The following is a 12,792-nucleotide window of genomic DNA, read 5'->3' on the forward strand; positions in this document are numbered from 1 at the left end:
GTAAGTGGTCGCACGATATTCAGTTGAAATGCGGACGGAAAATATCCTCATAAAATGCAGTGAAGTTACGTTGAGAGCGTTATAAGAGTGGCAGCAAAATCTCCAAACTAAAGAATCATCAAAGATACACGAAAACTAAGTCTGTTTCACAATCGTGACACACAAAATATTCTCCAGCTCAAAATTGTTCAGAGTTCAACATGATGATTTATAGCTTATCATATGCGATACGAAGAACAGCAACTCATAATCTTCTGTACTCAGTTCCGTAATTTAAGCGGAGAGAGTCTTACTCTGGAGCGCAGTCACACCTCTCGAAATATAAAGTCCCGTCGAAAGTATTGTAGCGGCCGCTCACCGCCCAGAATCAGTCACCTTACCTTAGGCAGGTCTGCCTTCTTCCAGCACTCGACGTTAAGTCCAGAATTGCTCCCATGAGCTCTTCACTCGAAAAAGTTCCAGTCATTACGTGACCCCAGCAGTGTTCCACCACTGTCCAACTCTGGCTGAAGGCCATCCCCACCAAGAACACATCGTTCTCAAGCTCGAATGAAAGCTATCCCTGATGGGGACTGTATAACGTTATAGAGTCTCGCTCGAGATACGTCAGATTGTAACAAAACCTTTAACAATTTTCCGTATACGAAAAATAGGTGAGAGAGTAACTTGTCCTTTCTCAAACTCATATATTACAACGATATTTAAATAAAAGAAATGTTATGAGCATTCTATTCCTGATCAAATATAATAAATACACACTGGAGAGACAAAGAAACTGGTACATGTATGTAATGTCGTTAAGGGCCCTACGAACACGAAGAAATGCCGTAATATGACGTGACATGGACTCGACTACTATCTGAAGCAGTGCTGGAAGAAACAGACACCATGAATCTTGCAGAGATGTCCATAAATCCGTAAGAGTACGCGAGGGGCTGGGGGGGGGGGGGGGGGGTATCTCTTCGTAACATCACGTTGCAAGGCATCTCAGATGTGATCAATAATGTACATGTCAGGGGAGTTTGGTGACCAGCGTAATGTTTAAAATCTGATCAGTGTTCTTGGAGCTATTCTGGACGTGTGGGGTGTCTCATTGTCCTGCTGGAATTGTCCAAGTCTGTGGGAATGCACAAAGCACATGAATGGATGCATGTGATCAGACAGAATGCTTACATACGTGTTACCTGTCAGAGACGAATCTAGACGTATCAAGGGTCCCATATCACTCCAATTGCACACGGACCACACCGTTACAGAGCCTCCACTAGATTGAACAGTGCCCTACTGACATGCAGGATCCATGATTCATGAGGTTGTCTCCATACCCGTACACGTTCATCCATTCGATACAATTTGAAACGAGATTCGTCCGACCAGGCAACATGTTTCCGTCATCAAAAGTCCAAGATAGGTGTTGCCTGGCCCAGGCGAGGCGTAAAGCTTTGTGTCGTGCAGTCACCAAGGGTACACGAGTGGGCCATCGGCTCCGAAAGCCAGATCGATGATGTTTAGTTGAATGGTTCGCACGCTGACACTTGTTGATGGTCCAGGATTGAAATCTTCAGCAATTTGCGGAAGCGTGGCACTTTTGTCATTTTGAACGATTCTCTTCAGTCATCGTTGGCCCAGTTCTTGCAGGATCTTTTTCTGGCAGCAGCGATGTAAGAGATTTGTTGTTTTGCCGGATTCCTGATATTCACGGTACACTCGTGAAATTGTCATACAGAGTAATCCCCACTTCATCGCTACCCCGGAGATGCTGTGTCCCATTGCTCGTGCACCGAGGATAACACCACATTGAAAGTCAATTAAAGCGTGGTAACCTGTCATTGCAGCAGCAGTAACCGATCTAACAATTGCGCCTGACAGTTGTGGTCTTATATAGGCGTTGCCGACCGTAGTGTCATATTCTGCCAGTTTCCATATGTCTGTATCTGAATACGCATGCCTATACCAGTTTCTTTGGGGCTTCATTGTAAGTAGTAGTTGGTTCACAAATAAATAAGCCATTATTCTTGCATAAGTATGCTCACAGTAAATGACTAGATTATCGCTGAATATTATTTAAACATTTATTTATACCTTCTTAATAGAAGCATTTTTTTTTTGGTTCTCTTTTCAATTGTGATGTCAACTAACATATGCGACTGAGCAATTTTAAATTACCACAGTTTTGTAATAGCACTCATGATCAACATTTAAATAAATTGACCGGAAATATACTAAACAGTTCAATAAATAAATACACAATTATGACAATATGTAAGGTATCGGTGCTGTATTTATTTGCTATGTGAATCTCGAATATAGGATGTTCTGCCAAATATTTGCATAATAAAAAAGATCTAAAATCAGGGTAAATTAGTAAATAAAATAGGCACTGAGACATAGTTTTTAGGGGTGGGAGCTATAGTTCAATGCAATCATCTGAGACACCGTTTGTTGAAATCGCATGAAGCGATTAGATGTTGAAACTTCCTGGCAGTTTAAAACTGTGTGCCGGACCGAGACTCGAACTCGGGACCTTGCCTTTCTCGGGCAAGTACTTCTGTACAGTTTGGAAGATAGGAGACGAGGTACTGGCGGAAGTAAAGCTGTGAGGACGGGGCATGAGTCGTGCTTGGGTAGCTCAGCTGGTAGAGCACTTGCCCGCAAAAGGCAAAGGTCCCGAGTTCGAGTCTCGGCCCGGCACACAGTTTTAATCTGCCAGGAAGTTTCATATCAGCGCACACTCAGCTGCAGAGTGAAAACCTCATTCTTGCTTAGAAGTTTTTAATATAGAGGTTCATTGAGATAATGTATATCCGCTGTGAGATATGAACTTCTGTAGTTTAAAAGATACTGAAATAGTGCGTATCATCGGATGTGCTCACTTTTCTGAGATCACGAATGTATTCAGATTTGTATGTGTTGAGAGTCATTGTCGTATCTCAAAGAGCTGTAACGTAGCCATCTTCAACATTTTCTGACACTCCGCTGTTTCCTGGAGCATTGTCTCCTGCACAAAGGACATGGGAATAAAAGACGTCAAAATTCCCAGCTTCGGGATGTTCCCCACGTCCGGTCCTTTGCAAACGCACGTGGCTTGCCTGAAGCGTCGCGCCAGACGACTTCGTTCTATCGGCGCTGGGGCCGCACAGCTTCGCAAACAAATTCAGCTTACCTTAAAATAATCCTTGGTCGTCTACATACCCGTAATGTTACACACTTCAAATTATTGTGGCACATTAGCTGGCTGATTACGAATGTTAAGTCGTACCAGAGGAGACGTACGTAACATAATTAATACATACGAAACAAATGGAATGCTCTACTTACTTGTCAGAACAACCTTGTAAATACTTTTGCTCTGGTGTATGAACAACATGTACCTCCTAGCATATGTCACATTATCACCTTAAATATTCCAAATGCAACGTAAATCATAAAATTACGACACAATAATGAACTGCCAAAATACACATATAAATTTAAATAAACTCCCGTGTTAGATCACTCCTTTCAAGAGTTTTTAGTGCATTTTCACCCATTTTATAGCACCCTTTATTTTGACCACTACATCGCAGCACTTCACTTTCACACACACACGGCACACTGTTGGATTTCTGGTGTCGACGTTAGGTGGTTCGCAGACCAGCAGCCACTGCAGAAAATCGTGTCGCAGTTGATCAAGTACTGCGCCGAACATGCCATAGTTCGCTGTCACTGTCAGTGCTGAAGGACAATAGCTGTCGAAATACGGCTGTGTTGTACTTAACAATAATCAGACTCTTTCCGGATCCCCCACAGAACAGGCACCTAACGACCTCCGCAATGCCAGCCGTGGTGGCCTAGCAGTTCTAGGCGTTACAGTTTGGAACCGCGTGACCGCTACGGTCTAGGGGACTGATGATGTCAGAACTTAAGTCCCATAGTGCTCAGAGCCATTTGAACCATTTGAACCCTCCGCAGTGGAACCAATACAGTCTCAAACAGGACAGCAAGCGAAAAAAGGAAAAAAACCTGATTTACAGAGTAGGGGAAACATACTTGATTTATCTCGACATTTCAAACGCTATGTGTGTGTTTCGTGCTTTGAAATTTGTTCGACATCATAAGTCAACAAACGTTTTATCATTTCTGTACAATATTACCACATCTAATTAGAAACTTTAAAACTAATACTAGCAGCTGTAAAAATCGCCCATTCAGTTCGCATTTTAATTCAGTGTATAACTGGGTCATAATTCATCAATATCGTATTAGTATAATAAAGCACTCAGCCACATAATTATTTTCATGAGCTTTATGTGAAGTTATCTCTAATATTTAATTATAAATCTTTAAAAACCCTGCCGAAACAACACCTCTTATACAATTATTCTACGAAATATACTTCCTAAACCTATGCTTTTATTTTGCACCTAAGCATATGTTCTACTTCCACGAGCAATTAAAGTATGATGTCCTCCAAAGCACCAAATTTTGTGCGAACAATAATTACATACTAACTACATCTAGTATGTGAGAAGCCCATCTGAAATATTACAAGCGTCACATGTAAATAACCCCTGGAAATTTCCAATGCAAATCTTATGTACGATACAGTTTACATTACTCTCTTATGCAAATAACGGAACTAATTTTGTGCTGCCGACCTTCATCCACCATGATTCGTGCGGCCAGTATCAACACTCTTGCACTAAGTCGCTCCTCCATACTTTATTGCATACATTCTATATTCACCAAGTCACCCCTTGCACAAAACAAAAAATATCCCCACAAATTTGTTATGTACTACACGTGAAATTACGTGTATATACATATTTATATCTATACTCACCTCATTCTTCATTCACACAGTGAAACTCTGCCACCGCTGCCTCTAATAATACTTCTTCTGAATCTCACCTTTCTGCGTTTTTTGAACAGCTCAAATTTGTGCCCTCTTTCCGCGTCCACCGACGGACTCTTTCGTTTACAGACAAACTTTGTGACTAACCCTGAAACAACATTTATAGAGTCAAACACACACTTTCCTCATTCATCAGCGTCACTTAAAGGCTGCACATTTTTAATTTTACCCCTCTCTAAACACAGTTCCCTCAAACGATCATATTCAACTTCCTATCTTTTTCTTCGATATTTATGGTACACATTATAATTTAAGAACAAATCTGAATCACATTAGCCATTCTCAGATTCTCCTGATCTTCTTCTAACTCACCTGTAGGATATAAATTAGGAATTAAATCACTCTCAGGATTATTCGTTCCATCATCCTCGCAAGCATCAAATATACTGTCCCCTCCCTCTGAAGTAACGATATCAGTCCCTGCAACATACTCGCAATTAACCATGCAATCTAAGACTTCGTCTCTCTTACGCAAAATCTCAATATTTCCGCCGAATCACTACAAACTTTATCACAATGAACTGCATTAATAACCACCGGTAACTCAACACCATCAACTTCTTTACCTAAAACGTCCGCTACGTCCGCTACGTCCGCTGATGCATTACAGATATCACCAACAATAACTCCGTCAACTTCCGCCAGTACAGTATAACTGCTCCTACTGCATCGCCCGGCAATAGAATTCGCAGTACATTCGAACTTCGCCAAAGTCGGTTCTACCTTTGTCTCCATTACATTGTCTCTACTTTCAGATTGCTGCAACGCTTTCGATTCCGAGCCCCCATGCAACACTTTGCTTTCACATTCATCCTTCCACAGCCATTCATAACTCATTCTTGCATCAAGACCCGTCGCTTGACGTACATCAATAGAAATAAATGCACAGATTCCTCTCCGAATATCTAGATCAGAAGCTTCAAACTTCTCAACAAAAGAACCTAAAACATCACCTTTACCACCCTTTAAAAATAAATCACCCACAACCGCGTATATGCAATGAAACTCATCTCCAGCTGACGAAACTGCAGCTTCACCACCTTCGCAGCTATCTTCACATATTTCCGTCGATGCAAAATCATCTATTTATTTTCACATACTTTACTAGAATTATTGCTACTGACTAGTGCCCCGTCAGGATTCGTCACACATTCCACTTCCACCAAATTCTTATCCACCTCAGTCACTCTTCTGATCACAGAATCTTTCAACAAACATACGTTCGTTCCATCACTCACTTCCATTTCACAAAATAAATTTTTCTCCCACATATGCTCATTATAAAATTTCTCTACACATTTTACAATCTTTCTTGCGTCCTCTTTACGGTTGCGCTTATTAATGGCTCTGAGCACTATAGGACTTAACTTCTGAGGTCATCAGTCCCACATCCATGCCCGAGGCAGGATTCGAACCTGCGACCGTCTCGGTCGCGCGGTTCCAGACTGTAGCGCCTAGAACCTCTCGGCCACTCCGGTCGGATGTTGTGCTTATTCCACATTCTATTCTTACTTTTTATAGTCTCCATCTCCAACATTTTAGGTTCCGCGGCCGAATTTTCGACTCTCATAGGATGTTTAAATTAACTGGTCCTTTTCAACAACGGCTTATTTCGCCATCTCCGGACCTGTGATGCTTCAATTCATTATATCCCGACCTCGTATTCAGGGTTTTCATTTTATGAGGCTTCTGCCCCTCAAATCTTCGTTCACGATTTTGATTTTCGTTATGATAGTTCCCGCTCCCATTTCTCCTGTGAAAACTATTACTGTTATAACTATTTTCGTCATTAGGATTACTCCCGTTTTGGTACCCATTAACCTGCTCCAATTACGTGGCTTCAATTTCAACACTTATTCAATGTTATCAATAAGATCTAAAAACTCTTCTAGCGAATTTGTCGGACTGTGGACAAAATACCATGGTAAAAATTCCGGAAGTCGTCTCTTGAGCGTCATAATCGCCGTTAACACTCCTAGCAGACGATTTATATTCGAAAACATAGCCATCTCACGCCCAGAAAAATCTCATATCGACCCGCCTCCGTGTTTGAAACTTGGTCCATTTAGGAACTCATTCTGAAGGAGGGTTCGCTTCGCTTCATTCCAGAATTTGTTCAGTAAACAACTCTCAAACATTTCATAGGTAGTAAACTAAGCACTCGTTAAATTTTCCCATAATGTTGCACTGACCTTGAGATGTCTTTTAACTAACTGAATATTTGAATCATCCGATATTCCTCTCACAAAACTATCTCTACACGCAGCAAGAAAATCAACTGGATGGTATATTCCATCATTAGAGTAACACTTTGCCATTGCTAAGTTAACCCATCATACCAAACACAGTAGTATACTAATACACTGCTAAAGCATGTAATTCTGGTTTTACATATTTAATCTGTTGTTCCCGCTGCAAAACGTCCTTACTAATCTTTGCTTCTAACTTTTGTCTATTTTTCTTCACCTCTTTTTTCACACTCTACCACTCTACGAGGCAAATTCCCGATGGACTTAATGGTCACTTCCTCAAGTGCATTTTGCCTCAGATCACAATTCTTAACATCACCACCCAGCTCTTAATGTATCTTTCCCAACTTGTCTCCAAAATCTTTTTCCACAATGCCAATTCTGGCGCTGACTAAACCAATCTTCTCTGAAATTTTGTCTATATCTGCCCTTACAGCTTCTAATTTTGAATCAATCATCCCTTTTATATCATATTTAATTTTCATCATCTGAGCTTCTACTGTTACTGCTACACTTGTCTCTACTGATCCAGTCTCTGTCTTCATTGAGCCTATCTCTGTACCCAGTACCATATTGGTCTGAATTTCCTTTAACTGCAGCACTCACTCATTCGCAAATATATATCCCTTGTCTGATTTCGGACTATATGCCCCACCAACATCGTCTCAATCAACTACCACGTTCAGATGTAGGACTAAATGGCCCATTATCATTACCGGAACCCCACAGAGTATGTGATTGCTTCATCGTTGGAAGCCCCATCACTGACAGTGACGCTGCAGTTTCACACAGTTTAACACTCTCGGCGCATGAAAGTCATGCTGACTGTTTCTGTTGTACTTTTGTTGCTCGAAGTGCCGTTGCTAATGAACTCGAAGTCGCAATCGGTGGCTCACTTTATCGCGGCCGCTGCTGCCGTTGAGGTCTCTCGTCCGGGATATGATTCTAATCGCTTTAGAGTTGCAAATGCAACTCTAACTCGCTGCAGTATTCTGTGATCCAGGTCCCAAACCTATTGCGTGATTTGAAGATTCTGTGGGAGCCCCGAACATAAGCTTTTACATCAGTTGAGTGCCTGAGGATTGGCAACAACAACTAGGTGTGGGGACTCAAGAAAGAAGAAGAAGGCAAAGCAGACGCGTGCTGAGTCCTAGCATGCAGCGGCCAGAAGCATCGGAGATCCCGGGCGCTCCCCCAATTTCGGATGTCCCCAAGAGTTGTTGCTGCTGAGTAGTTGCTCTACCAAACAACAATTCATGCGAGCAAACCAGTTGCATCTTTATCAGCGATTACTCGTACTTATTACTTATTAGTCAATAAGCACAGCTGCAAAATACTAACACGAATTCTTTACAGACGAATAGAAAAACTGGTAGAAGCCGACCTCGGGGAAGATCAGTTTGGATTCCGTAGAAATACTCGAACACGTGAGGCAATACTGACCTTACGACTTATCTTAGAAGAAAGATTAAAGAAAGGCAAACATACGTTTCTAGCATTTGTAGACTTAGACAAAGCTTTTGACAATGTTGACTGGAATACTTTCTTTCAAATTCTAAAAGTGGCAGGGGTAAAATACAGGGAGCGAAAGGCTATTTACAATTTGTACAGAAACCAGATGGCAGTTATTAGAGTCGAGGGGTATGAAAGGGAAGCAGTGGTTGGGAAGGGAGTAAGACAGGGTTGTAGCCTCTCCCCGATGTTATTCAATCTGTATATTGAGCAAGCAGTAAAGGAAACAAAAGAAAAATTCGGGGTAGGTATTAAAATCCGTGGAGAAGAAATAAAAACTTTGAGGTTCGCCGATGACATTGTAATTCTGTCAGAGACAGCAAAGGACTTGGAAGAGCAGTTGAACGGAATGGACAGTGTCTTGAAAGGAGGGTATAAGATGAACATCAACAAAAGCAAAACGAGGATAGTGGAATGTAGTCGAATTAAGTCGGCTGATGCTGAGGGAATTAGATTAGGAAGTGAGACACTTAATGTAGTAAAGGAGTTTTCCTATTTGGGGAGCAAAATAACTGATGATGGTCGAAGTAGAGAGGATATAAAATGGAGACTGGCAATGGCAAGGAAAGCGTTAACATCGAATATAGATTTAAGTGCCAGGAAGTCATTTCTGAAAGTATTTGTATGGAGTGTAGCCATGTATGGAAGTGAAACATAGACGATAAATAGATTGGACAAGAAGAGAATAGAAGCTTTCGAAATGTGGTGCTACAGAAGAATGTTGAAGATTAGGTGGGTAGATCACATAACTAATGAGGAGATATTGAACAGGATTGGGGAGAACAGAAGTTTGTGGCACAACTTGACCAGAAGAAGGGATCGGTTGGTATGTCATGTTCTGAGGCATCAAGGGATCACCAATTTAGTATTGGAGGGCAGTGTGGAGGGTAAAAGTCGTAGAGGGAGACCAAGAGATGAATACACTAAGCAGATTCAGAAGGATGTAGGTTGCAGTAGGTACTGGGAGATGAAGAAGCTTGCACAGGATAGAGTCGCACGGAGAGCTGCATCAAACCATTCTCAGGACTGAAGACCACAACAACAACCACTCGTACTTTAGGTACTATGCACGGCTCTGTTTAAAAAGAACTGTTCGATGGATTCATATGGGCGAGCGGCACAAGTCTGCTTACACGCCATGCAGCTAATTCGCTGCAGATAATAACCTGTAACTGTTATCCTGCAATCAAATACACTATACGTCGACTAAAACTGCGGGCTAATAAAATACACGGAAATATTAAATAAAGGATAAACGAATAATTTAATAAAAAAGGTTCTATTCTAACGTCGGTAATTGACGAAGAATACAGAGACATGTTGAATACCGTTTATTCAAGAAAGGTCATCTCAAATAAACTGGAAGTTGACATGTGGAAATCGGGTTTTCTGCCGGATATCAACGTCTTCCAAACACGATATTTCGACGTCATTACTTGACGTCTTCATCAGGTGGAAGACGCTTATATCCGGCAGAAAACCCGATTTCCACGAGATGTCATCAAATCGCCGGGAAAGTTTAAGAAATTACAAACTGGAAGTTGTCCAAAGATATTCAGTTGAAACACATCAATACCTATCCTCATCAAATGCAGTAGAGTTATGTTGAGAGCGTTATGAGAATGGTAGCAAACCGCCCAAAAGTAAATATTCATCAAAAATACACGAAAGCTAAGTCCATGACGCAATCACAATACACAAAATTTTCTCCAGTTCAAAATTGTTCCTAATTCAACATGATGATTTACAAATTATCATAAGCGATACGAAGAACAGCAACTCATAATCTTCTGTCCTCAGTTCCATAATTTAATTGGAGGATGTTAAGAGTCCTACTCTGGAACGCATTCAGACCTCTCTAAATAAAGTCCCCTCAAAAGTTTTGGAGCTGCCGTTCAACCAGCCAGAATCAATCACCTATACGACTGAATCACGCAATTTGCCATAGGCAGTTGTGGCTTCTTCGAACAATCGACATAAAGTCCAGAATGGCTCCCATGAGCTCGTCACTCGAAAAATCCCACTCTTCATTTGACTTCAGCAGTGTTACTCCATTGTCCAATTCTCATTGGCTAAAGCCCCTCTCCACCAAAAATATATCGTCCTCAGGCTCTACATAAATGATTTGACTCATCTTGACCACCTTCCCACACTAAACTAATATCTTACAACAAGTAATAGTCGATTCCTAAATAAATAAGCCAGTGTTCTTGCGCTCATATTAAATGACTACATTATCACAAAATATTATTTAAACAATTATTTATGCCTTGTTAACAGAAGCATCTTTTGGTTTTCTTTTCAGTTGTTATGTCCGCCAACACATGCTATTGACCAGTTTCAAATTAGCACAGGTTTTCCAATAGCATTTGTTATCAACATTTAAATAAAGTGACTGGAAAAACCTCAAGTACGATAAAATACGGGGACTATTCGGAAAGTAAGGTCCGGTCGGTCACGAAACGGAAACCACTGTGAAAATCAAAAATGTTTTATTTGCAACACTTAGCTAGGCTTTCCAGCTACTAGTCTACACAGCCGCCGCTCCGACTCAGACGTTTGTCGTAGCTTTGTACCAGATTTACAATGGATTCGTCATAGAAGGCAGCTACCTTGGGTTTGCACCAAATCTCTACGCTGATCTACAGCTCGTTGTCTGTGCCAAAATGTTCATGTGAGCAGAAACGAAACTCAGTGGGAGCCACTTACGGACTGTATTACGGGTGATCAAATATTTCCCATTGAAAACGCTGCAGGAGCATTTTTATTGTCTCTGCGGAGTGTGAACGAGAATCGTCATGAGGAAGGAAACGCATGACAATTATGTTGGCTCATTATATCAGGAGGAATTTCTAACCAGACCATCACACTTTGTGGAAGAGGCTATTTTCTACGTGTCTTTACGTATTAACGCAGCGCTCAGAACAGCAACGAGCGACGTGATTCGATCGGCAGGCATACAAGAGATACTGTCCATCACATCTGTGCAAAGTTTCATCGATTTTCACTGTCGTTTACATTTCGCAACCGATAGGACCTTACGTTCTGAATAGCCCTTGTATGAGGTATTGATGCTGCATTCATTCGCCGTGCAAATATGAAGAATAGGATAATTTGGCAAAAACTTGTGTAATGAAAGCAATATAAAACCTATCGTAAATCAGTAAATACTCAGCATTCAGGGCTGATAGCTATAGTGCTATGTATCATCAGAGATATCGCTATATTGAAATCACGTGATGCGATTAGAAGTTGTTGATTCGGAGGTTCACTGTCGAAATGTATAATCGCTGTGAGATATTAACTTCTGTAGTTGTAAAGATATTGAAATACTGTAGTGTGATCGGATGTGACACACATTTCTGAGATCGCAAATGTATTCAGATTTGCATGAACTTTATTGTGAGTCGTTGTCGTATCTCAAAGAGCTCAATATTTTCTGACACTCCGCCGTTTCCTGGAGCATTGTCTCCTGCACAAAGGACATGCGAGCAGCAGCCGTCCAGATTCCCACCTTCGAGATTTTTCCCACATCCGGCCCTCTGGTAACTAACGTGTTTCGCCTGGAGCAGCCGTGGCTTCCCGCCCGGCCGCGTCTTTCTATCGACCCTGGGGCCGCACAACTTCTCAAACAGATTCACCTTACCTTGCCCTAATTCTAGGGGGCAGATAGCTCGCCTACATACACTACTGGCCATTAAAATTGCTACACCTGTATAAGATGACGTGCTACAGACGTGAAATTTAACCGACAGGAAAAAGATGCTGTGATATGCGAATGATTAGCTTTTCAGAGCATTCACACAAGGTTGGCACCGGTGGCGACACCTACAACGTGCTGACATGAGGAAAGTTTCCAATCGATTTCTCATACACAAAAAGCATTTGACTGGCGTTGCCTGGTGAAACGTTGTTGTGATGCCTCGCGTAAGGAGGAGAAAGGCGTACCATCTCGTTTCCGACTTTGATAAAGGTCGTATTGTAGCCTATCGCGATTGCGGTTTATCGTATCGCGACATTGCTACTCGCGTTGGTCAAGATCCAATGACTGTTAGCAGAATATGGAATCGGTGGGTTCAGGAGGGTAATATGGAACGCCGTGCTGGATCCCAACGGCCTCGTATCACTAGCAGTCGA

The 12,792-nt window shown here is 41.6% G+C and overlaps 1 protein-coding gene and 1 non-coding gene across 3 annotated transcripts in view; both read left to right on the top strand.

The window, feature by feature from the left end:
• Window positions 1-12,792, top strand: part of LOC126354753 (proton-coupled amino acid transporter-like protein pathetic) — a 408,828-nt gene that overhangs the window by 378,327 nt on the left and 17,709 nt on the right. The window lies entirely within an intron of this gene.
• On the top strand, window positions 2,618-2,692 carry Trnal-caa (transfer RNA leucine (anticodon CAA)). Its single transcript has one exon. It is a non-coding gene; the product is annotated as a tRNA-Leu (tRNA).

This window comes from Schistocerca gregaria, chromosome 3, assembly GCF_023897955.1.
Source record: "Schistocerca gregaria isolate iqSchGreg1 chromosome 3, iqSchGreg1.2, whole genome shotgun sequence".
Classification (NCBI taxonomy): domain Eukaryota; kingdom Metazoa; phylum Arthropoda; class Insecta; order Orthoptera; family Acrididae; genus Schistocerca; species Schistocerca gregaria.